Source organism: Arvicanthis niloticus, chromosome 4 (assembly GCF_011762505.2).
Source record: "Arvicanthis niloticus isolate mArvNil1 chromosome 4, mArvNil1.pat.X, whole genome shotgun sequence".
In the NCBI taxonomy this organism is placed as follows: domain Eukaryota; kingdom Metazoa; phylum Chordata; class Mammalia; order Rodentia; family Muridae; genus Arvicanthis; species Arvicanthis niloticus.
The window spans coordinates 41,053,675-41,078,994 of NC_047661.1; positions in this window are offsets into that span (position 1 = coordinate 41,053,675).

Consider the following 25,320-nt stretch of genomic DNA (forward strand, 5'->3'; position numbering starts at 1 on the left):
GATAAAAGTCTTGGAAAGATCAGGAATTCAAAGCCCATACCTAAACATAGTGAAAGCAATATACAGCAAACCAGTATCCAACTTCAAATTAAATGGAGAAAAACTGGAAGCAATCCCACTAAAATCAGGGACTAGACAAGGCTACCCACTCTCTCGCTACCTATTCAATATAGTACTGGAAGTCCTAGCCAGAGCAATTAGGCAACAAAAGGAGGTCAAAGGGATACAAATTGGAAAGAAAGAAGTCAAAATTTTACTATTTGCAGATGATATGATAGTATACTTAAGTGACCCTAAAACTTCCACCAGAGAACTCCTAAACCTGATAAACAACTTTAGCAAAGTGGCTAGATATAAAATTAACTCAAATAAATCAGTAGCCTTCCTCTACTCAAAAGATAAACAGGCTGAGAAAAAATTATAAAAACAACACCCTTCACAATAGTCAAAAATAATATAAAACCTTAGATTCACCTTGGTGTGAATCTAATCAAGCAAGTAAAAGACCTGTATGACAAGAACGTCAAGACCCTGAAGAAAGAAATCTAAGTAGATCTCAGAAGATGGAAAGATCTCCCATGCTCATGGATTGGAAGGATTAATATAGTAAAAATGACTATCTTGCCAAGAGCAATCTACAGATTTAATGCAATCCCCATCAAAATTCCCACTCAATTCCTCACAGAGATAGAAAGAAAAATTCTCAAATTCATTTGGAATAACAAAAAACTCAGGATAGTGAAAACTACTTTTAATGATAAAAGAACCTCTGGGGGAATCACCATCCCTGACTTCAAGCTGTTCTACAAAGCAATAGGGATAAAAACTGCATGGTATTGGAACAGAGACAGGCAGGAGTATCAATGGAATAGAATAGAAGACCCAAAAATAAACCCCCATATCTATGGTCACTTGGTCTTTGACAAAGGAGCTAAAACCATCCAGTGGAAAAAAGACAGCATTTTCAACAAATGGTGCTGGTCCAACTGGAGGTCAGTATGTAGAAGAATGCAAATGGATCTATACTTATCTCCTTGTACAAAGCTCAATTCCAAGTGGATCCAGAACCTCCACATAAAACCAGCTATATTGAAACTAATAGAAGAGAAAATGAGGAAAAGCCTCGAACACATGGACACAGGGGAAAAGTTCCTGAACAGAACACCAATGGCTTATGCTCTAAGATCAAGAATGGACAAATGGAACCTCATAAAACTGCAAAGCTTCTGTAAAGCAAAGGACACTGTCAATAGGACAAAGTGGCAACCAAATCCTACATCTGATAGAAGGCTAATATCCAAGGTATACAAAGAACTGAAGAAATTAGAGTCTAGACTATCAAATAACCCGATTAAAAATGGGGTACAGAGCTAAACAAAGAATTCTCAACTGAGGAAACTCAAATGGTTGAGAAGCACCTAAAGAAGTGTTCAACATTCTTAATCATCAGGGAAATGAAAATCAAAACAACCCTGAGATTCCACCTCACACCAGTCAGAATGGATAAGATCAAAAACACAGGTGACAGCAGATGTTGGCACGAATGTGGAAAAAGGAACACTCCTCCATTGTTGGTGGGATTGTAAGCTGGCACAACCACTCTGGAAATCAGTCTGGCGGTACCTCAGAAAATTGAATATAGTGTTACCTGAGGATCCAGTTATACCACTCCTGGGCATATACCCAAAAGATGTTTTAACATACAACAAGGACATATGCTCCACTATTTTCATAGCAGCCTTATTTATAATAGCCAGAAGCTGGAAAGAACCCAGATGTCCTTCAACAGAGGAATGGATACAGAAAATGTGGTACATTTACATAATGGAGTACTACACAGCTATTAAAAACAATGAGTTCATGAAATTCTTAGGCAAATGGATGGAACTAGAAAATATCATCCTGAGTGAGGTAACCCAGTCACAAAAGAACACACGTTATGCACTCACTGATAAGTGGATATTAGCCCAAAGCTCACAATACCTAAGATACAATGCATAGACCACATGAAACTCAAGAAGAAAAAGGAAGACCAAAGTGTGAGTGCTTTCATCCTTCTTAGAAGGAGTATCCAAATACTCAACCAGAGCTCCCAGGGTCTAAACCTCCAGCCTGAGAACACAAAGGGAGGGACTCATGGCTCCACCTGTATAGGTAGTTGAGGGTAGCCTTGTCAGGAATCAGTGGAAGTGGAGGGCCTTGGTCCCTGAAAGTTTGGATTCCCTAGTGTTGGGGAATTCGAGAGCAGGGAGGCAGGAATGGGAGGATGGTGGGAGCACACTCTCATAGAAATAGGAGGAAGGGGGATGGGATAAGGAGTTGGGGGGGTGGTGGAAGAGGAGATAACATTGAAAGGTAAATAAATAAAATATCCAATAAAAAAAGAACAGATAATGAGTCTGGCAATTGTAGTTGAGCAGTAGAGACTTTTTGTCAACAATTTATTACAGGGATTTCATATAATCCTCAAGGACAAGGTTTTGTGGAAGAGGCCCATGGAAATTTAAAAAGATTGGTGAGACATACTGTTGCTGAGACAAAGAATGATGGTGACCTGTGAGCTTTCTGAGTGCCCTGACAAGGGTGTCTGTGGAGCTCTATTGGACTTATGTTCCTGACCCACCTTTGCTTGACTATATCCCAGCTGAGACAAGCTGCCTTGCCTCAAGTTTTTAGGCCTTGTGGGATAGAGAACCGAAAAGAGAAATTATGTCTCTTGTATTCTTCTTAAAGGTGACCAGCTATTAGGACTCAATCATGGACTGGTCTAGAAATCAATCCAATATGGGAAATAACAGTCTACATTTGGAAGACTGGATCTGGACTTTGTCAGAGACATATTTGGAAGCTAGCTGTAGCTTGCTATGATGTTAGGATAGCAGGAGATAATGTTGGGACAGGATCTGGATTTCAAACAACTTTTAAGGCTCTTTTAATTGCCAAGCTAAAATTGGTTTTGTCTCTTCTACAGCATTTATTGTAAGTTGCATTGACTGTATAATTTCCAATTATGTTAGTGTGTTGAAATCTGGCATGTCTGTTATGGGGGTCTATCAACCAGCTTTTGTCTCACTGCCCTAAGTATTAGAAAACCTTGATTCTCTGAAAAAAGCTTGAAAGTGTTGGAAGAACTGAGTTAGGCTTTAAGCAGAAGCAAGAGGGTAGTAGGCTTGATTATTGCTGGTATAACAGCTTTAATTCCATTAATTGCTAGCACCACTGCTTCTGCAATAGCATTGACACAGGAGTTAAGACAACTATTTTTGTTAACCATCTAGCAAAAAAAAAAATGTTACTAATGTATTGATTATACAAAAGGATTTATATAGGTATCTGGAACAAGGAATGATGCTCTATAACCCATTCAAATTATCTGAAGGAGGTTCAGGGTTCAACAGTTAGGAGCCATACCAAGTGTCATGACAAATATCTTTGGAGTAATGTTACTTTTGAAATTCACAATGATTGTCTTTATAATTAGAAAAAAAATTAAAGACACCTGTAGGACATTTGGCATAATCCTAACACCTCTCTGGGTGTGTTAACTTTGCATAGTGAGATTATGAATTTAAAGAATGCTGCTCTGCTGAGCTTTGATACTGCAGATAATGCCGATAAAATTATCCATAGCTTGAGGTCAGTATTTCCATTTTGTTCAAGCTTCAAGAATGGCATATATAGCTTAATCATTCTAGCCCTTCTTGTCCTGGGAATACTTTTATTCCTGCCCATCATGTTAAAGCTTATTTTTAACAACATCAACATGTTGGCAGCCAAAGTACATGGCTTAAACCTGAAAATGGACCCCCAGACAGAGTTATTAAATTAACAGGCTGGCAAGCCAAGGACAGGTAAGATTCTGCACAGAGCCTTACCAACCTAAGACAGAAGTGCATTGTCTTTGATAGTGCATATTGTATGATGGGTAAGGAAGGCATTCTTGTCAGAATGACCTAAGACATGCTCAGTCTTGTTAATGAAATAAAAAAGGGTGAGGGAGGTAGAGAGCCTTTGGAGCTGCTTGGCAAGAATCTGACATGGGCCAAGGACAAGGAAGTAGGCTTCAAGCAGGAATATGACATAAGTCTAGAACAAAGAAGTAATTTCAGGTAGGAATCTAAATTTTAGACTACAACAAAGAAGTAATCACAGGCAGGAATCTAAATATTAGGCTAGAACAAAGAAGTAATTTCAGACAGGAATCTAAATTTTAGGCTAAAACAAGGAAGTAGGCTTCAGACATGGAAATGACCTTGGGCTAGGATAGGGAAGTAGGCTCAGATACTTTGGTCATCCTGATAAGCCTTTAAAAACAGTGATCATGGGAGTGTTCATGTAACTGGGTTTAATGCCTTGCTTTTTCTTTGACTATTTGTGTTTATTGTATTGCTTGTTCCTCAACTATTTGCATCTATTATATTGCTAGACCCTCAACCTAGAACTGACCTTAATACATGCATGCAATCAAAATGGTATAAAAGCATAAAGGAAGAGGGGGCATAGGATAGGGGGTTCCAGGGAGGGGAAATGGGGAAAGGGGATGACATCTGTATTGCAAATAAACAAAATATCCAATAAAAAAAGAAGAAAAGAAAAAAGAGACAAAATAAAACAAAAGAAAAAGAAAAGAAAAAAAAAGAGTTTTGTGTCCTCTAAATCTCCATGCTTTAGTCTAATTCTTTTCCCCTGTGTGACTCATGTCCATCCTTGCTCCAGAAAGCCCAGGTATGGAATAAAGGTATGTATTGTGCATGTATGCTGGATTGAGAACAGTTAAAAGTTTAATGACTTCCTCTTAATATTGTGGAATAATATACAAGTATTATTTATTATTCATGGCACCCAAGAGGTGAAATCCAAGCCATTTGTGGAGGTTTGAATAAGAATGGTCCTCAAAGGCTCATATATTTGAATGCTTAGTCAGCAAGGAATAGCACAATTTGAAAGGATTTGAAGTATTAGTAGATGTGGCCTTGTTTGAGGAAGAGGGTCAGTGGGGGTGTGCTTTGAGGTGTCAAAAGCCCATGCCAGGCCCAGATATGTTTTGTCCTCCACCACCTGCCTCTACCTGCGGATCAGTATGTAACTCTTAACTACTGCTCTAGTGCTAGGAGTGCCCCCATACCCCAGCCATGATTATAATGGACTGACCCTCTGACACTATAAGCAAGCCTCCAAATAAATTCTTCCTTTTGTATAAGAGTTGCCCTTGTCATGGTGACTCTTCATAGCAATAGAACAGTAACATCATTCAAACTCATGTATGCTATGGTGAGTCCATTAAGGGGTTCAGAAAGGATAGGAATCTGGTAAGAACCCAACAAGAAAGTGGCGTGGATGTCATTTGAACTCAGATGTGTGATTCTAAGGCTAAAAATGTCTTCCAAGCATATTTCTCTAACTACCCAGAGACCATTTACACTGCAGAGAGGCCCAGCAAAGGCTCTTGTCTTTTGGGCAGTTTAAACTTTGTGTGCTGATGTAGTATAGGTAGACTGCATTGTTGAAATCAGATTAAGACAAAATAAGATGGAGGGACTAGAGTGGACCAATGGTCTTCAGAAAGTCTTTGTAGCTTATTGTTGAAGATTACTCAAGATTAAATCTCCATTCCTATTTTTTTTTTAGTATTTTTATTTTGGATAGATATTACAAACACATGTAAAATATTTAAATGATGGAAAAGGGTACATGCCTCTCGGGAACTTGGGAAAGAAAAAAAAAATGCTTCCAGAAGGTTCAAATGAAGAGATTTCAATGAAAGGACTATTTACAGTAGTGTGCCAGGGTTAGTGAAGAAACAAGGGACATGGGAGAACCCAGACACTTAGTCAACAGTCTGAAGGAGGAAGTAGTAGTAGTGTGGTCCAGTTTGAGTTGGGAAGAAGCTGGTTTGAGACAAATTTATGTATTGTCAGAGGCACAGCACCAAAGGAGGGAACATGGAAGGAAATCATCAACTATGAGATCTCTTGCTGTGACTCATACTGAAGTCAGCCTAAGCAGTCAGCAATCAAGGGAGGGAAAGCTGATTGTCTTCTGTGGAGGATGCAGGTGAATACAGAGAACAGGAAGGGTGGTGCTGGGATTGAGTGTGATCACAGAACAACCAACCACAGAAGCACTGAGTTTCCATCTCTGAGGGATCTATTAGCCTTTTCTTTGGAACCTTCTAGAAATAGTATCTACACATATAGCCTGCAAGTGTCTCAACCCATTTCCTCACAAATAGTAATGAACCCCTCAGCTTTTACTAGCTCTGACTCCTGCTTTTATTTGTCACCAAACACTGTATTTGGGTTCCCTGTAGAATTCATGGAGCTCCTTGTACTTAGTTTCTAAATGTGTAGACATTGGATAGACAGCACCAGAATCACTTGGGAACATGAGAGTTGTATAAGGAATTAGAAGTTGCAGGTGAAGCTGTAGTATAAGTAGACTGCATTGTTGAAATCAGATTAAGGCAAAATAAAATGAAAGGGCTGGAGTGAACCAATGCTCTTCAGAAAGCCTTTGTAGCTTATTGCTGAAGATTACTCAAGATTAAATCTCCATTCCTATGATTTTTTTTTTAGTATTTTTATTTTGGATAGATATTACAAACACATGTAAAACATATGTAAAGCAACCAAGAAACCCTCCTCTTAAAGGTGTCCCACTTGATCCAGGGATATTAACAGCTCACAGGTCAGTGTACCCAAGAATCTATGGCCAGAGACCCATGATATCAGCCTGCATGGCCATGTGCTTACAGGATAAGGTAAACAAAGGGCAGTAAGCATTAATGTGGGCATTAGTATCCACTGTTAGTACATTTTCCAGAGCCCTTTTCCATACAAAAGAAACAAACAATGGTTATGTCATTAGATTGCTCTGAGAATGAAAAAAATACAATATGTCAATACTATGGTTATACATATTATGTATAAGTATGGTTAACATTAATGACTTGGATTTTGAGGATTATTGTGTTGAGAAAGCTAGAATTATGTAGCAGGAATTTCTCATAATAAAGCATAGGGGAATTGATAATTGGGTAATTTTAAAGAAATTAATGTAGACTAAGCTATATCTATGGTGAAGGTTCTGCATCTATCTATATCTATGGTGAATCTACTTGTTGAGGTTTAGGGAGCCAATGAGCAATGCTACCCCATGCTTTTCTGAATTTGGAATCAGTTAAGCAGTCATTGCAATAGTACAAAGATCTCCAGATCAAAGTGAACATTTTGCTACTGATAAAAACTCCCTTGGCTTGGGCAGTGGTGGTGCATGCTTTTAATCCCAGCACTCATGAAGCAGAGGCAAGTGGATCTCTGTGAGTTTGAGGCCAGCCTGGTCTACAAAGCTAGTTCCAGGACACCTTGTGCTACACGAACAAATGCTGTCTCTAAACAAAAACAACTGCAAAACAAAACAACAACAACAAAACAAAACCAAAGAACCCCAAACAACAACAAGAAAAACTGCCTTGGCTTAAGCCACCTCGGTTGTGTCTCTCTGGTTTTTATGGAAGAGCTAGCTCACTGTAAAGGTTCAAAGCAGAGAACTGATTCCATAAATTCATGTGTAGGCTGCAGATCCCACATTTCTGAGACTGGAAGGCCTGGAGAGAGCAGAGCCAAATATGTGCAGTACCTTCTCCCAGGTGCTGAGACAAGTTTGCTCTTCCAGGAACGGAGGTGGGAAGCTGGTCCTTCTCTGGTGCCTTAGTAGTGGGGTGGAGGTGCATAGTGCAGGGATTGTTCTTCTGCTGGCTAGCATTATATCAATTTGACACACAAACTAGAGGTATCAGAAAGGAGGGAACCATAATTGAGAAAATGGCTCTATAAGATATGGCTATAAGGCATTTTCTCTGTTATTGATGGGGCAGGGCCCAGCCCAGTATGAGTTGTGCCATACCTGGGTTGGTGGTCCTGGGTTTTATAGAAAAGCAGGCTGAGCAAACCAGGGAAAGCAAGTCAGTAAGTGGCACCCCTCCATGGCCTCTGCATCAGCTCCTGCCTACACGTTCCTATACTGTTTTGAGTTCTTGTTCTGACTTTCTGCAGTGCTGAACAATGATGTGGAAGTATAAGCCAAATAAACCCTTTCTTCTCAACTTATTTTTTGGTCATCACCTTTCATCACATCAAAAGAAACCCTGGCTAAAACAATTCCTTCTTCCAGTATCTGCGTAGTTGGCACCTGTTTGGAACTGCCAGAATACCTTCTTAGAATTTCATTTCTTTCTTTTTTCTTCTTATTGATTTGAGATAAGAATCTTATAGGAAAGTCTATACTATATATTGTCCACTATAAATTAGATATTAGCCTTATATTTTAAGTACTCACTCTGGGAAAATTCAGTTCTTGCTTGGTAAACTGTTGCTGGCTGTGGGTAGAAGGAATCAATACTTTGCTATCCGGATCTGTCATTGGGGTACTTGTGTGTCCCCATGAAATGGAATCTGACTTCCCCCAGAATGAGTGGCTAACAAACTAGAAGACCAAACAAACTAGAAGTTCAATGCCTTTTGTGACTTTCCCTGGTGAGCTGTGCTGCCTCTTAGCTTGCCAAAGAGCACACTGACCTGCCTGATTCACTCAGTACCTGTGGCTCCTCTCAGCTGTTCTCACCCTGCCCCTACTTCTCATTCCTGTAGAACCCTGCCATTCTGGCCATGCACTCTCTCTCTTGGTCCTCTTGGCCCTCTCTCCTCTCTCCTTTCTTACATTTTTTTCTCTCCCCATCTCTCTTTCTCCTCTTATGGCCCAGTTCAGTCTACTGGCCAAATTTAGTCCACTGCTTTCTCTTCCTCCCCTGCCCTGGACTCTTCCAGATGCTTCTAGTTATGCTCTACCTATGCGTATCTACATATCTACAATAAAACCTGCCTCAACCATCTCTACGTCTTCATTGTATTCAAAGAGAAGTGCATTCCTTTAATTCATTTTGTCTAAGCACTTACTTTTGCTAGGCAGCATGACTTTCAACATAGGATCACATATCTTCGTTACAGTAGCCCATGAAGTGAGGCTTGTTTTCATTCCCACTTTCCAGATATGGAAACTCAGACTCAGAAGTGAAGCAACTTCCTTTTGAAAGTCTTACAGCAAGTAAGTGCAAAGATGAGATGAGGTCTCAGATCAGTTAAACGAAAAGAAAACTCAAGTACTTCAGATCAGTGTTTTTAAAATCTATGCCCAAAATCACTTGGGAAATATAGGTAGAATTCACATTCTGTCTTAGTAAGTTTGGGGCTGGCTTGAGGTTTGGCTTAGCTAATGACTCCCACACTCCCTTCCACTCTGTCCACACTGAAGCTGAGAAACCTTATTGAGGTTATAGAAGACCTCTTCTTTTCTTCTCTTATTTTCCCTTCCCTTCCTTTCTCTTCTTTTCTCTTCTCTCACCTTCCCTCCCATTCCCTCCTCTTCCTTCACCTTTCCTCCCCTCCCCTTCTATTCTTTTCTCTTCTCTTCCCTTCTCTTTTTTCTCTTATTGCCCCTTCCTTCCTTTCCCCTTCACCCCCTTCATTACCTCATCTGTCCCTCTCTCTCTTCTACCCCCTGTCTTCTATTTCTTCCTCTTCTTGTTCCTCTTTCTCTTTCTCCCTTCCCTGTCTCATCTTGTTTCATAAGACATGGTCTTTCTGTGTCACCTAGTCTAGCCAAGAATTCACATTTTTTTTTCTGCCTTATCCTCTTTAAAGCAGGGATGACAGGCATGAACTAACAGGGGTGGCTAGAGGACACTTTCTATGACTACTAGATGATGAGGACTTCCAATAACTTTCTGGCATAAATCACTGTCAGACAAGTGGCACAACTCTACACAGAACTGAGGCCTGATTCCTACAGGCCACTTTGGAAGCATCTAGAAATCACGAAGAGGGAGACACACAGGAGGCCATCAAGTGATGTCATCTCTTTCTTCCAAAAAAAGAGATAAGGTTTGGAATGTGTTGTGTTTTATAAAAGAAAAAGAGGAAGAAGAAGAGGAAGAGGAAGGAGGAGGAGGAGGAGGAGGGGAAGGGGAAGAGGAAGAGGAAGAGGAAGAGGAAGAGGAAGAAGAAGAAGAAGAAGAAGAAGAAGAAGAAGAAGAAGAAGAAGAAGAAGAAGAAGAAGAAGAAGAAGAAGAAGAAGAAGAAGCAGCAGCAGCAGCAGCAGCCAGGGATATGTTTGGTGGAGGAGAGGTATGGTGTGGGGGAAGGGGGTGCCTCTGCAGGACCATGCTGAGGCATTACTTCCTCCTGAGGTACTAGCCACACAACAAGTATAGCATACAATAGAGTTTATTTAGGGCATGGGGAGGAGAGTTAAGGAGTTAAGGGGGTAATAGAGACAGAGAAATGCAGAGAGAGGGGGGAGGAGGAGGATGAGAAGAAAGAGGAGTATGGCCATGAACATGTGGAGATGGGGGTGGGGGGGGGGGAAGGAATGGAGAGAGAAGAGACAGAGAGGGAAGAGAATAAGAGAGCAAGAGAGTGAGTGAGGAGGGGGCAAGCAGCTCCTTTTATAGTGAATCAGAATCAGACATATGTGGCTATTGCCAGGTAACTGTGGGGTGGAGCCTAGAAGAAATGCTAACATTCCCCCATTTTGGTTTAATTTTAAAAAATTAGAAAAAGGTGGTGGTAAGGTAGGAATAGGATCATTGTGATCTTTGGCTACTTCCTGCTGACTTTGGGGTGACATGTCTCTAGAAAACCTAAAAACAATGGGTATGGGGGTGTTGGTTCAGTCTTAGAAGAGTTGACTGTTTCCTTGCTGTCCAGGGTCTGTGGAACCATCTACAGATAGATAAGAAGGAGCAGGCCCAGTAGAAGCGTCAGTGTCTGTGAGAGAAGATTGGAGCATCTGTAGGTTGCTCTCTGGAGCTGTCCTGGACTGCAGTAAATGCCTGGACTTGACAAGATGCTGACTTTGAAATCCTTAGGTCTTCTTGGTTGGGGTGAGGGGAGTTCTAATTCCAGAGGAATCCCACCCTCTAGAATGAGTAGCAAGTGAGAACTTAAGTGTATTGATTGGCAGGATGCAGTCTATTTGGTCCATAAGAGATAAATCTGAGTGGGTTTCCTGTAGCTTATAAGTTTACACAAGAGATAAGTTTGTTAACAACATAAACAATCTTTAAGATGAGCTTAGGGAAGACAAAAACTTTTTGTGGAGCAGAAGGAACAAGAAGGGTTTTTTTTCTTCTTTCTGGGAGACTGAATATACTTATAAATTTCGTATAATGAGAAACAATTTTAAGTTTACATGTGAAAGAAAAGGAAACTCAAAACTTTGACCTTGTGAATATGATAGTTGATCATACAGTTTAATGTGAGAAATACCTTAAGTCTATAGTACAAAGATAACCAAAGGAAACTTATATTTGAGCATGATAGCTTACAATGTAGATTTAGCATGTGGTCTTAAAAGGCAATCAAAGGAAACTTAAAATTTGACCTTGTAATTAAACAGTTGGATACAGTCAGAAATATGGTAAGAATAAATTATAATCTAGGAGTTATGCATTAATTAAAATGACAGAGGTTGGTCTATGGTCCACTATCTAAACAGTTCCCAGGTCCCTGTTGTCTCCATGGCAACTTGGGTAGAGTCAGTCTGACAGGCCCAGAAGATAAAAAGCTTTTTCCTGTTGAGTAGGTACTTATAAAAGAAATGACCCACCTTGACTTAGGCAATATGAGACAATTAATTCTCTGGGTATCTTCTGTCCACAACATAGGCCAAGCCCCAGCAGCAGGTGAAGCAATGAAACAGTGTTTCTCAGTGGTTATCATACCACAATTCAGGTAGAATCCGGTCACTGTGCCTGTTATCTTCTTGGTGACCTTGGAGAGTAAGCTGTCAGGCTTTAGGAGTCTCTGTCATAAGCTTAAACATTATTACATTTAGCAGATTTCTGACAGGATTGAGAGCTAGTATGTTGAGCATGTCTGAGTTAGACAACCTGTGTTTGCTTAATTACTTGTTCGAGAATGTAACTAGCAAATAAAAAGAACACAGCGAGACTTAATGACAGTAGCAAAACCAAGCCAAAACAAAAAACACGGCCAAATGAGCTATGTATCAGCAGAAAAAAACATATAGAGACATACGCATAAAGAGACAAATGGCTGAGTTTTGTCTGATGCACACTTGGTGTGCACCAGAATGGAAAGAAACCAGAGAGCTGACAGTGGGATGTGCAGCAGCTTGGCTGAGCCGAGTACCAGGCAGGGGCAGAGAGCGAGCCACTAAGGCCATTTCAGGCCAGTACCATGGAGAGGGGTGATAGGTGGGCAACAGGACACATAGGCCCATTTCCTGGCCTATGCCACTGAGTGGCCTCTGCAGAGGGTGGTGGCCTGGGGACCTGGCTCCAGGGAAAAGGGGATGTCTTCTGGAATGCACAGTGGTGGCAAAATAATCAAGGGGGTGGGGCAGAGCAAGAGCTAGTGCCTGAAGTAGTATTCTCTTAGTCTCCTAGCAACTCAGCTCAGGTGGTGTGAGAGCTTGGTGCCTGTGCCACAAAGTGAAGGAAGGCAGAGTTGAGTGGGGCAGTTGAGTGTGGTAGTGGTGACCACAGGAAAGTAGTAACTCAGGGCAGTTCTGAGTTAAATAGGGAGGGAAAGAGGGGAGAGGGGCTCGGGAGGAATGCTTAATTGACTCCACCCTCTGGCCTTCAGGTAACTCATTAATATGTAAATCTCTCTAGGGCCTGAGGCCTGTTAATCATGCCCTCCACCTGTGCCCTACATGACTGAAGGGTGCAGGTTGAATGGAGATTAGACCTTGAGTCAGGCCCAACATTTGATTGGTTGGAAATCTGCTGAAACATATGCATTTGGGCCAGACAGCTAAGTTAAGGATTTAGGGGAAAACTTTTACCTTGGGTGTACATTTGAAACTTCAAGTAGTGGGGCAAGTGTAGTCCCAAGACTGGGGAATTGGGGAGAGAAAGAGGGAAGGGGGATCGACCTCATCCTCAGGAACAGGTGGGGAAACAGGAGAATTTATCTGGAGTCCATTTGACCAGTGAGAGGTAGATTCAAGTAGATGCCTTGAAGTTTACAAGCACTCTTTCCTATTATCTTGGTTGTATCAGAACTGTTTGGGGTGGGTGTTGCTTCTGGGGTTAGAGCTGAGGCTGGAGATCTGCTCAGTACTCGGGGTGCAGACCTGAAGGAACCAGTGTTCTGGGCCAGGAGTGAAATCCTGGGTCCCAGTGGGTCCCAGTCACTTCCTGTTTGTGGCAGGTGTTGCTGTCTCCTTACCTAAGATATTGCCCTGGTTAGAGCTCCTGGGAGCCCTGCTTCCTCTGGGTCCCATGAGATTGGGGGCAGAGCTGCCGTCTGGGATCTACTCAGTGCTTGGGTCCAGCCCGGAAGGAACCAGTGCTCAGGGCCAGGAGTGAATTCCTGGGTTCTAGTGGGTCCCAGTTACTCCCTGTTTGCAGCGGGTGTTGCTGTCTCCTTACCTAAGATACTGCCTGGTTAGAGCTCTTGGGAGCCCTGCTTTCTCTGGGTTTTGTGAAAGTTTGTCTCTTTTCAGAGTCTGATAACCAGGTAAACTGTTTTTCTCAGCTGGAGACCTAGTAGGTCTAGGAAAGTCAGGCCTGAGGCCTGACTGTGGGAGGTGTTTGGTTTTGACCAGGGGACAAGAGATACATATTTTACAAACCAAAGCAGACCTGGTCTCCAGGTTTTCCCAGCATCCCTCAGTTCCTACTGGCATACCCTACCCCCAGCTTTGAACTTTCCAGCCCAGAGGCTGGGCTGCCCTTCCCCAAATCCAGACATTTTGGGCTCTCTTCTCTTCTCTCTCTCTGTGAATACCTCACGCCTGCCTCTCTCTCTCTCTCTCTCTCTCTCTCTCTCTCTCTCTCTCTCTCTCTCTCTCTCTCTCTCTTTCTCCTAGCCCCCTTCACCGATTTTCCTCAGCGAACTCTCCCAGCAGAGAGCATCTTCCCAATAAACCTGCCTTTAATGTAATCTAATCTAGTTTAAATTGGCTCATTTCCAACAGGGAAATAACCTATTAGATGATGCCAAACCCTGGAGAAGTAGAGTCCTCAGCCCAACAGCCCAGGGTCTCCACTAGCCATGTGGAAACAACTTCTGTCTCTCTATCCTTCTCTGCTGGAACCTATTAGATGATGCCAAACCCGGGAGAAGTAGAGTCCTCAGCCCAACAGCCCAGGGTCTCCACTAGCCATGTGGAAACAACTTCTGTCTCTCTATCCTTCTCTGCTGGATACATCACTTTTTTGGACTCCATGAGTACCCATTCCCAGCTACTGTCTTTCCAGGTCCAGGACCCTCTTGTCTCTCTCTCTCTCTGCTGGGTCATGGCCACCCCAGAATTAGCGCCAAACGAAGACCTGGTCTTTGTTTTGGAGGAACCTCTGATACAGAGACATCTTATCTGAGCTTACCACACCACATAAACAGTTTGTTCTCAGATTATGAACTGGGACAATTCAATAATGTTGGGATCTCTGGTAAACGCTGGGAAGATGGGTGCCACGGAATCTAAAACAAAAAATTTACTCAAATTGATGTAACTTTCCTGTGTCCAGTTCTTTTGGAGCTACATTCTCCCACTCTCCCTTCACCTTGCTGAGCGCAGGGCTGCAGGTGCTGCCTAGTCCTGCGCCCCCTTAGTTCTCTCCTGTCCCAGCACTGGCGGCAGCACCGGCATTGATTGCAATGGTGATGGTGAACCAATAGCCTGCTCATCTTAAATCTACCGCCCGCTGACAGGAATAAGTATACACACTGGGGAAACAACATGTAATTGGTCATTGTTCTGACTTTGGAATAAAAAAGTTCGAATCACGGCTTCACCACCATCTTTCTTAAGGCTAACACTACAGTCATGTTGAGAGCTGATGCAGTTCATTATTTAGCCTTCTGTTTTATATTTGCTAGATGTACAGTTTAGAATAGATAACTAGAAACAGACATAGACTGGTTAACCCAGATATGTTTAGTAGGTACTGGTCCTCAACCCTGTCTGAGATCTGCTGAATATGGCAATTAAAATCTTAAACTTAAAATTGACAAACTCCCAAGTCCCCTAAGGTCTCCAAGAAGATATGGACACAACAACCAAGCACTCCACCCAGATTGTGGTACAATAAACCAGTGAGAAAGACTGCTCCATTGCCTTGCCCACTGCTGAGACCTGGCCTGGAGTGTAAACAAGCAGAGACGCCTGACATGCCTCAAGTTGCTTAAGCCAAAGCACTTCAGTCTCCCAAGTGCTTCCTCCAAAGGAAGGCCTCTCAGATTTACTGGGCCGGGCAGCCAAAGATTTATCCTGCCCAGAGACCTGTGTCCCCAAGAAAGCTACTGGCATCAGAGGAACCTAATGGGGTAACTGTCTGGGTAATGGGTGAGTCTGTCATTTTGATTGACACATAAGATAGATAGATAGATAGATAGATATAGATATAGATATAGATATAGATATAGATATAGATATAGATATAGATATAGATATAATCTTTCCCAGGACTCTGAGGGGTTTGAACCCACTGATCCACCACCTATATCTCATGGTAAAAAGTTAGATAAAAAAAGTTTATGAAGGTCTGAGGATACAAAAGCTTCTAAGAAACTGAAGGTAGGTAAATGCAAGTTTTGAGGTAGGTAAATGCAAGTTATAAAGGATTTATCTTTTCATTAACTTACAAAGATTTCTGTAAGCTTCAGGGAATCCATTCAAATCTGCCTCTCAGAGGTCAAATGGACTCAAGATGACTACTGTCAATTAACAGTCTGTTTCCCCTCCCCACCTGCCTATTCTTAAGGGTGGGATCTATTCCACTTTCTCTGCTCCTGGGACCCCCCCCCCAACCCTCCTCCAGTGAGTATATGGGCAACACAAATTAGACTTGTTTTTCTCCTCCTTCTTCCTCCTTCTCCTCTTCCTTCTCCTCCTCTTGCTTCTCTTCCTTCTTCTAGAGAGTAGGGCAAGTGGTCACAAGGATGTAGGGAAACTGGGAAGTTAATGTGATCAGGGTGCAAATAATCAACAAAATATGATGTAATTTAAAACAAAATAATACAAGCAAGCAAACAAACAAACAAAAAACTCAAATAAAGCCTTACCCAAGGGAAAGAGCCAGGAGGTTGGTGAAGAGGATCAAGAGTGGCCTTAACCATGGTTGGGAGTACTTCCACCTCCAAGAGTACCAGAGAGATGTCAGACACTCAATGGCCCTGACCTTGTTCTCAGAGCAGCATTTATACCAACAGAGAAGGATCACTTACTACTTGCTGGTGATGGATGGAGGGTTCAGTGATGTGTGAGTCAGAAAGTCAGTCTGTTGTGAGTGGGTTGGAAGTGAGGGATAGGGTCCCAGTATAGCCCAAACCCTGAGGAGGACAACAGGCACCAGCCTATTCAAGTCTTGGCATCAATGAAAGGGTTTTCACTGAAGACATATCTTTGAGATCAAGGACCAAAGAATGCCACAAAAATCACACCACACAACAAACCTCACCTTATACACCTTATATATTAAGGGAGAGTGGGTTGCAAAATGGCTGCCTCTGTTCAGGGATGAGGGGAAAATATGGAGAGACAGTGATGATGGTGATTGGTTGTTAGCAATAACAGGGCCATTAGTGCTGAGTCACTGAATGGTGTGGGGGCCTGGTGGGGGAAGGTGGGAGAGATGGAGGATCATCCCTTTCTGGGATGTTGATGGGTGGTTCTTAGTTAACTAAGGCTTGTCTCTTATGTCATTTCACTGGTAGGGAGGTCCATGAAGGGGTATATCTGAGATCACAGACCATGACATTTTTCTTTTGTTTTATTTTTAAAATGCTTTTAAAATTAAAATATAATTATATCATTTCCCTTCTTCCCTTTCATCTCTTTCAACAGGAAGATACACTTGTCTAATTTTCCACACACAGCTTTCTCATAGGTGCTTATAAACTGATGAAAGGGGTGGGTAGGAAAGAATCTCCACAAATACAGGAAGAGCGCTGAAGAACATCCCCACCTCTGGTCTCTCCCTCTTCTTTGTCTCTTTCCACCATAGCAAGAATACCAAGTCTTTCCATGTGCACACACGGCTTTGCAGTATCTCTGAGAGAGACAAGATAATGAGTATTTGTCTTAGTTCATCCATGAAGTTAATATGTGAGCTATTCTTAATTACATTGAGGAACATTAATTCAACTCAGTGTAAACAGTAATTTCAGATAATTCCCACCAACTCTGATGCTATAATCACTCTATTGAACAAGCCCTTAGATTCCCTCACCTGGGCTTTGGAGACCAGTGTTGATGTTTGGCTGTAGAAGTCAGGCTCCTTATTTCCCCTTTGCTCTGCCTAGCCTTTACTCTCTTTTGGTTTTCTGGGACAAGATCTTTTTTATTTTATTTATCTTCAGACCTCTTTATCTTACCACCAAAGTGGGAATTCTGTTCCAGGAACCACACTGGGGCAATCTCTTTTCCTTCCACTTTCCTCACAAAGCCCAGAACAGCACAAGAAAGAAAGAAAAGGCAAGATCTGCCTTCCCTATGCCTTCCCAGCCAGAGCACAGGAGAAAAACAAAGCTGCCTCTAAGCTTCTCCTAATCTCTTTAGAAACGGAAATGCTACACCCCCTCATACAACAAGGAGGTTTTGAGGTTCTCAACCCACAGCACAGCATACCAAAATGCTAACTATTTGGAGCAAACAAGTTGAGTGTGTTTAGGAAAGTACAGAGGAAGCGCCCAGCAGTAAACATAAAAACATGAGCAAAGCATGACCCAGCTGAAAGGTCTCAAAACAGAAGGTGCTGGTGCTTTTGAATTGCTGAAGATGTTTGTCTGTGTATCTCTGTCCTATGGTTAGAATGGTTGTGTGGCCTTCAAAAGCCATGTCAAGAATTTAACTCAGCACAACAGTCTTCAACGGTGACAACTTTAGAAAGAGAGTAGGTCAAGAAGCCTCACCTAAGAGGGTGATGTCAGCACTTTAGAGGGGACAGGGCAAGCTGGACCCTGTTGGATTTTCTTCAGTTCCATCATATGATGACAGTGTCCATTCAATCCAGAGACAATAACAATCAAGGAACTCTATTGTTAAATGTTTTATTTTTTGAGAAATTTTTGCATGTATATAATAAAATATAGCCACACCTACCCCAATTTTGTTCCAGGCTCCCTTCCAACCTACTCTTCCCAACTTCAGCTTTATCTCACCCAACCTTTATTTCTCTTTTTTTCTTTTATAACCCACTAATCTCAGTGCTACCTACATGTACATGGATGAGGGGCCATCCCACCAGGGGCCACAAACCCCAAAGCAGAATGATTCTCCCTCCCCCAGCAGTTATCAGCTGTCCTTAGTTCTTTGGTTAGAGGTAGAACCATCTACAGACTCTCTCTCGTTTTAGCTGGTATTCTGGCTGGCTTGCTCTTAGGCATAACCATAGCTGATGTGAGTTCATGTGTGCAGTAGCCATGGTATGTGTTGAAGACAACACTTCAGAGGGCTTCTCAGCCTCTGGCTCTTGCATTATTTCCACCTATCTTCCTTGCTTTTCTCTGAGTCTTGGCAGGTAAAAAAAAATGAGGGCAATAGTAAAGATATCTCATTCAGAGCTGAGTACGAACTGTTATTCCCAGCACTACGGGCCTCTATACTGACGGCTTTTACCCTCTGTAAAAAGAAGCTTCTCTGGAACATATAGATGGAGAACAGTCTATAGACATAAACATATTAGAAGTCAATTTGAGAACCATGACCACTTAGCAAAATAACAATCGTAGTTTTATCCTGGAGCCTATGACTTTACCAGCCATGATTGACTAAGTTTACAGCAGGAAATTCCCTCTTGTGGGTCAGGCCTCATTCTAATGGAAAGCACTTCATTACCCCCAAAGGGTGTGTCCCTCTTTCACCAGTGGGCCCATCTTGTCAAAGTGCTTTCCTGAAAGCAGAAAAAAATAATATTGAACCGGACACCACAGCTATTAGAAACTTGATCTCGAATCTTCCAGTTTCTGAAACTATGCACTATACATTCATCCTAATTATAAATTCCCAAGTCCCTGATATTTCATTACAGCAACCAGAATGAAGTAAGATACTCTGTTGCTTGTTTATCTACCCACTGACCTGATATGCACCTCTATAGTAGCAGATGCCATAAAATATACATATAATTCAATGCTAGCAGTGAAGAACAGAAGGGTAAGTCATCCTCGGTGAAAATTCTACCCATTTATTTAATATTCTTTTTCCAAAGAGGTGTAAAGTAAAAGTTCGTTGTGGGTTTGGTTTGCATCTGTCTTATGATTTATAGTGTTGAATATTTTCAATATGTTAGCCATACGAAGGTTATGTTTGTAAAAATGTTTACTAAAGTTTTTTTGTCCATTATGTAATAGTGATATCTGAATTTTTATTGTTATTGGGTTATATTGGCTCTTAAAATATTTAGGGTTAGTCCCTCACCATACATATGACTTATATATATTTTCTTCCATTCTGTAGATTACCGGTGGTGTGTATATGTGTATGTGTGTGTGTGTGTATGAGTGAATGATTTTGCGTGTGCCTCTGTGTGTATGTGAGGGGAAGAGAGATGAGAGGATGAGAGTGTGGATATGTCTGCCTCCCTGGATATGTGGAGGTCAGAGTTTTGGAGTTGATTCTCCCCTTCCACCTTGAGGGAAGGTCTCTCTTCTTTTTACCATGCTGCATACTTCAGGCTAGGTGGCCCATGAGCTTTGGGCAATTCTCACCTTTGCCTCTCATCTCACAGCATGTGAGTGCTAAGTCTGTAAGTCTGCACCACCACCTCGAGCTTTTTGATGTGGATTCCTGGGCTCAAACTCAGGTCATCAGGTTGTATAGCATGCTTTTTTACCAGCTGGGCCATTTTGCTGACCTAGTATTTTATTTATGCTTTGTTAATTTGGCTTCAAGGTTACCCAGAGTCATTTTACAGAAAGCAGCTACTTTTTTATATTGCAGTTTTGATGAGTTAGCTAGCTAGTTCTAGCAGCCTTTTTGTGGATGCTTTAGGATCCGACAGACACACTCTCTGCTTAGGAACAGAGATAATGCCAGTTCTTCCTCAAATATTTGGATTGCTCTTTTGTTTTTTTCTTAACTAACTGCCCTTTCTTTAATTCCCTTCATTTTCAGGATTAGGAAATTAATGCTTAGAGATGGTAATTGGCTTGTGTGAAGTAACATAGCTAAGTGGTACCATCAGAGTAAAACCTCAAGGCTTTGAACTCTAGAGTCAAGGACAGAGTCAAAGTATTGTGGAGGATTCTAGCAGGTTGGGATAGAAAAGGTATGGAACACTGGGCCAGCACATTCTTACTATTTTGATATGGCCCATGGCCGTCTATTCCTTTTGGAGGGTACCACACACTAAATCACTAAACACAAACATGTTTAAAGCAAAGACTAAGTTGAATATAACTACATCATGAAACAATATTAATTCGGAAGACAATATTCACTCTAAGATCAGCTGGAATAGCAGTGTTCATTGGAATGAGTCAGTGCCAATGATTGACATGTTATAAAACCTGCCTTTGTCAATATTTTCTTGAAGCTATTTGTTCTTATAGTTACCTCATTTCCCTCCGTTTTTTAGTTCCTCTCTCTCCACCTTTTCAACCCTCTACGTAGCTTCAGACTTTTAAAGCTGAAGAAGACCTTAGAGAAAAACCAGAAGAGAGAAAGGATAAGAGGACAGCTTCCTCCTCTCTCCCATTCTCATTTCTCTTACCCTGCTCCACCTCTTCTCCTCCTTCCCTCTTCCCCTCCTTTCTTTCTTGCCTACTATAGGAGTAAAGCAAGCTGCACAGTAGCTGTCCATAAGTCTCATTTAAAAGAATAATGGCTTCCTCTTCCATCTTACTCTATCTTCTCAGATGACTAGATCACATTTTAAACAGGATTGATCTCCATCTACATAGGGACCTATTATATAATTTTTGTTCTTAAAAAACAATCAGTCAAAAAAAAAAAAAAAAAGAAGAAGAAGAATGGCATCTTGTTATGCCCAAGAATCTATAATTGCATTTACTCTGTAACTTAAGTAAATTTCATGTAATAAAGAGGCTGCTGTGGACTCAGCTAACACTCTTGGATACAGTTTTTTCCTTACTGACTGAAACTTCATGGTGCCCAGAGCATTGCTGGCTCCCAGAAAGCATATATTAGCATCTTACTACCAAAGGCATTTAAAATTTGTATTTCCCAAGATTCTTATCTTATATACATACAAAAGGAATCAATAAGAACAAAGCAGTTTCCTAATGTAAGTCAAAACCTTTACAGTTCAGTCTGATGGAGGACTTTAAGAAAAAGAATTTTAAAAAGCCTACAATTTCCTCATGCTTTATCTCTCTCTCCCTCCCTTTCAAGGTGAGCAGTGTCTCTAGCAACCCTTGCCAGGGGTTGTACTGCTACTGTCACCAACTTAAAGTATTTACAAATGAAACCTTTAGCTATTAGATATAATGCTAAATAAACATTTCTTCTGAAACACCCGCTACATATACAGCATGCAACTCTGTCCGCCGTCTCTTGATTCTGCTGATGAGGAAGTTGAGAGTGGCTATGGGACTTCTGTTTTGTCAGAAGGTTGAACTGATGAGTGATGAGCTGAAGTTGGAACAGTTCTCTCTCTCTGCTGTGAGTGACCCGAAACCTGAATTTTCATATGATATCTCAAGGTGGGGGGGTGCTTTCCCACGTAGCTGAGATTCCTTCTCAGCTTCTTTGGAGAGGCATGCTCTGCTCCGCTATTTGGAAGTCATTGGCTTTGAAATAAGAACAACCCCTGATGGCCATATGGAGATTAGTGATTCTGCCTACATTAAATTAACCTTATTGATGGATTTCCTGCCAAGCTCAGTTTCATTTATTATGCATGTTCCTTTTGGTGGGTGGAAGAAAAAAAAAGTGTGAAAAGTATCCTCTAAATAAAGCAATGTATAAGTCAGGCTCATAATTTTTTTAAAGCTTATTTTTATTTGCCAAGTTTTTCTGTGCGTCTTTGGGGTGGGGAAATGTGTTTATTAAATAAAGTGAAAAGCAATATCTTGAAACAAGGATATTTTGGTAGTACACAACTAGCAGTGAGTCTTTCTTTTTTCATTCATCATTGTCAGCTGGGAACATTCCCAAACAGCAGCCAGGGTGGATTGGTGTCAAGATGACTGAGCTGAGTCACAGTGTTCTTTTAAGCTTCCAGAAACTTCAACCGAAACGTCATCCTTCCTGGGAACATGACTGAGGAATGTAAATGGACTGTGATAGTTCTAAGACATTCTTGAAGTTTCAAACAAGGAAAGGAGTTCCTTCATGTGACAACCTTCTCATCTTGGACTACCATATATGAATCACATATCGCTAAGGTGACCATACAGTATAGTCTGTCTGAGATAGCCTCGACTTTTAGATAACACTGAACATAAGTAATTGAGTCACAGGTGACTTTTTTGTTACTGTTCTATGTAAACTATGCTGGAGCTCAGAAGATGGGGAAGGTTTTCCAAAACAGTTTGCAGTTTAGAAATTTCTTTAAACAGCTTGAAGCTCCAGAATTACCTTTTCAAACTGGGAAAAATAATGACCCAGATTGATCACCAGTTATGTACGTGGGTTTATTCATAGAATCTGTTAGTCTACATGTTTCTTTCTATAACAAACGTTTAAACACACCTTTTGCTATCCTAAAATAAATTTACATTGTACATCATGAGATAAATACCCTGGGGATGAAGAGATGGGTCAGCTGTTAAGAACACTGCTGCTCTTTCAAACTCCCAGGTTGATTCCCAGCACCTACTTGGTGGCTCACAACTGTCTGAAATCTAGTTTCAGAGAATCAAACCCATTTCTGTCCTCCACATGCACCAGGCATGAAATGGGTGCATGAAGGTAAAAAGATCCACACATATTAAATAAATTAATATCGTGTTCTATGAAGAGAGCTAAAAGGAAGTCAGTTCTCAATAGATGTGAATATCAATTGGCAAATACTAGACAATACTAACGTTGAAGATTGTTCTAAAGTACCTTCTAAAGCTTGACTCCCATCAGACCTGAAGATGTACATTCATATTTTAATTAATTTATGATGGACAACCTTAAAGGATGATTAAATCCCTTTTGTCACCATTCAAGAACCAGGCTTAATTTTTAAAAGAAAGCCACAGGCAGCAGCTCTAGGAACAGACCATAAAATCCAGAAACAAGGTCATAAAACCCCTCTCCCAAAGAACAGCTGGGGATAACCACAAAAATTGGGAAATACCTTATCTCAGGATGGGCCATCTGTTCTGGGCAGCCCTGTCTCATCCTATGGTTAAACATTCAAGACATAGGTATGCAGACCACTGACCACCTGTGACCCCTTCCCTCCCCAGCACGCACCAATGAAATTTTAGATTACCTAATCCTTCTAGAAAGTTCCCCTGATTCCCTATAAGAAGGCCTGCATGCCTCTGTTTGGGGCTGTCATTTTGTAGAATGGTTGACCCTTGCATGCTGGTTGTTTCAAGAATAAACACTGCTTGTCTTTGTATACTATCTGAGTCTGGGGTCTTCCTTCAGCAATTCTTGAACCCTTACAGAGGCAAAGCTAACCTCTTTAGCAGTGAGCAGAGGGAGTCAGTTGAGCCTTTCCTATATGGGACAGAGTGCACGAGGACAGATGAACACTATTTTCTCATTGTTCTTTTTACCTTCCTCAAGACAGGGTTTCTCTGTGTAGCCTTGGCTGTCCTAGAACTCATTCTGTAGACCAGGCTGGCCTCAAACTCACAGAGATTTACCTGCCTCTGCCTCCTGAGTGCTGGGATTAAAGGCATGTGCCACTACTGCACAGTTTTCTCATTGTTCTTAAGTATCTACATTTAACAGAGTTGAAGGAAATTTTACATGGAATCAGAAACAACTCAAAGTCAGCATTGATGAACAGTGCATTTTTTCCCACTGCAGTATAGAGATTTCCCCTTTCATTTCATGAAATAATTATACATTTGCGATTATATAAAAAATATTCAGGACAAAGCAAACTGACAAAACTGTTGCCCCCATTACATTAAACAATGCTGCCTCAGGTAGATTTTGAAATGGAAAACAAATCTTGGTAAATTTCTGAATACATAAAGTGTACTTCTTTTACAACATGCCTAGAACTTCTCTGAAATTCAATGTTTTTAAAACTATTTGAAAACAATCTGTATGTATACTTAACAGTTCAGACTTGAATGAAGACAATTGTATTTTTCTGGTTGGTAGTTATGACATGATGGTTGTAAATGATAAAGAAAACTAGAAAGTTTAAAAGCTGCAGTTCCCCACAGAAAATTCTCTTTCCATCACTTTGCAAGGGGCCCGCCTCCCCGCTTTCACTCAGCAAATGTCAGTGGTGCTTTCCCAACCACTGTGGAGACCAAAACCAGTGTCGTAGTAAATAGCACTCTTCATGGCAGTGGAGTTGCTAAAGTGGGCCCCTGGCAGACCATCTGCTCAGTCAGTTGGCAACTGTGGAGAAAGGCAGGTTACCTTCATGGTGAGATCTATAACAGAGAGATTCATAGTATAGAAAACTGTCTGATTCATGTCCTCTGAATGGCTCTCTTCCTTGTGTAAGTTTTCAGTTGGGTGAGAGACCAATGAGGCCTCTCCCTGAGTGTTACCCACCTGAACGCACTTAGTCAGTTTGCTTCTGTATTTTTGAAGACTTCTGGCTTTCTGTGGTAGAGGATAGGCTCCAGTAGGAGAACTCAGACAGAAAATGTCTTAGTCAAATAACCCAAAGGGACAGAATGACCCAGAAAGTGCTAAGACAGTAAGTTCTTGCCAATCCAGGTGATAGTTGCACTTTGACTTAACCCACTATTGTTAGACATCTGATTTGTTTTCAAGGAAAACTAGAAATCTAAATCTATATCCAAAATTTTCAGTTTAAAAATGTTAGCTCATATCTATATGCTTGTAGAAAATAGTTATACCTGTCTATCATGTATACATCCTGTTCTTTATAGTATACCTATGAATAAAATAGCCAATACCTTAGCTCTTCATTTGAATCAGAATGAAACCTAGGAGTTAGATTAAATTACTCTATGAAATAGATAAGGAATGGAAGCTAAGAGACACTAAGCAAATTGGCTAGTCACTGAACAAGAAACAGGACTCAGATTTTAATCAGGATTCTATTTCCAGACTAGAGTTTTGCCTCATCTATGAAGACAACTCAGGACATTGTAGTCTTCATTTTTAATCACCCAATGATACAAAATAATTTTTTGGAAATGCAATAAACATTTGACAGTGGCAGGGAGT